At 44.1% G+C, this 1,747-nt stretch overlaps 1 long non-coding RNA gene across 1 annotated transcript in view; it reads left to right on the plus strand.

Annotated features, from left to right (window-relative positions):
- The window catches only part of LOC125487442, a 12,534-nt gene extending 10,793 nt beyond the window's left edge, over nucleotides 1–1,741 (plus strand). Inside the window, exon 3 of the long non-coding RNA XR_007265900.1 lies at nucleotides 1,004–1,741. This is a non-coding gene — a long non-coding RNA (uncharacterized LOC125487442). The remainder of the gene's footprint in view (nucleotides 1–1,003) is intronic.
- The last annotated feature ends 6 nt before the right edge of the window (nucleotides 1,742–1,747 follow it).

A 1,747-nucleotide genomic window follows, 5' to 3' on the forward strand; every position in this document is an offset into this window, starting at 1 on the left:
AAAAAAAAAGGACAAAATACACCTCTTAAAGCTCTAGTATCATCACACTATGCAGAGTAATGCTAGCAGTGGAGGTTCAATTGGGATCAGGAATATAGGGGATATGGCGGGAGCAGGTGACTGAATTGGATGATCAGCCATGATCCTATTGAATGGCACAGCAGGCTCAAGTGACCTATTCCTGCTTGCAGTTCTGTGGCACACAGAATAAATGTAGCACAAGTCATCTCTGCCTCTGATGAGAGAGTAGCTTATGGTCCTCTGAGAATATGATTTGATTCAATTTGATTTATTATTGTCACATGTATCAAGATACAGTGAAAAGTATTGTTTTGTGTGCTATCCAGGCAAATCCTACCTTACATAAGTACATGAAGGTAATAGAACAGAATGCAGAAGTTACAGAGAAGGTGCAGAGAAAGATCAACTCTAATATATGAGAGGTCTGTTCACAAGTCTGATAATAACAGGGAAGAAGCTGTTCTTGAATCTATTGGCATGTGTTTTCAAACTTTTTGTACCTTCTGCCCGATGCAAGAGGGTGGGAGAGAGTATAACCGGAGTGGGAGGGGTCTTTGATTATGTTGGCTGCTTTCCTGAGGCAACGGGAAGTGCAGATGGAATCAATTTAAGGAAGGTTGGTTTGTGAGATGGACTGGGATGTGTTCACCACTCTCTGTAGTTTCTTGCGGTCTTGGGAAGTGCAGTTACCATACCAAGCCATGATGCATCCAGATAGGAGGCTTTCTAAGATGCATCTATAAAAATTGGTGAGCGTCTGTGTGGACCTGCCCAATCTCCTTCGCCTCCTGATGAAGTCGAGACATCGGTGTGCTTTCGTTGATGTGGATGGACCATGATAAATCATTGGCGATATTTATTTCTAGGAACTTGAAGCTCTCAACCACCTTCACCTCAGCACTATTGGTGAGATTTGTTTTTCTCCTTTTTCAGTCTTTGACTAACCCCCTCACTTGCTTCATGTTTTTGACCATGTTTCTAGGTGTGGTTTTGTTTGGTAGCGATGGGTGTCCAGACCTTAGCCTGTGAGTGTGCAAGTCAGTGCGAGCAAGATGATGATCTTGGAAGGTCAGAAGCAGATGTTCTATCGGATAGTACCACTACGCTCAGCAGACAGTAGCACCTTCCATTGAAGACTGTATCGAGGGGAGTTATCTTGCTGACAGAACCGTTTTCAAATGGGTGTGAGTCAACGTATTTGCTTCAAATAAATGATTGTCACGAATCACAATGAGGAGTTGTATTGGTACCCGATTCAGAAGACGATGATGATGAGATTTGATTTTAACGACAAGCAAAAGTCATAATTTCCACTTGACTTCTATCTGACCACTGGAACCGAAGATGCAATCATGGGATCAGGGGGTGAAACCAATGCCACCCTGTTATGATGCCAATGATGCCAGTGGGCAGTGCTAGTGACGTTGAATTTCTGAGGTGTTTTCTCTGCGCTTAGTTGTGTTATTGGAGGCTAACCTGCCTCCAGCTGGGCCCAAGTCAGATGTATATTAAAATATTTAATGAATTGATCCCTTTCACAGCAGACTGAAAGGGGCGTCCTGGGAAATTCAAGGTGCCTCACCTGTGGTAGGGAGTCACCTGATTGTCAGGCTACCGAAGGGTGGCGAGCACGTGTGTTCACACAGAGAGACCCTGGACCATGTAAATGTCAGTAAGCTTCTCAGCGTCACTCGGAATGGTTTCATCTTACAGCTCCCAGACCAAA

This window comes from Rhincodon typus, chromosome 41 (genome assembly GCF_021869965.1).
Source record: "Rhincodon typus isolate 14 chromosome 41, sRhiTyp1.1, whole genome shotgun sequence".
NCBI lineage: Eukaryota > Metazoa > Chordata > Chondrichthyes > Orectolobiformes > Rhincodontidae > Rhincodon > Rhincodon typus.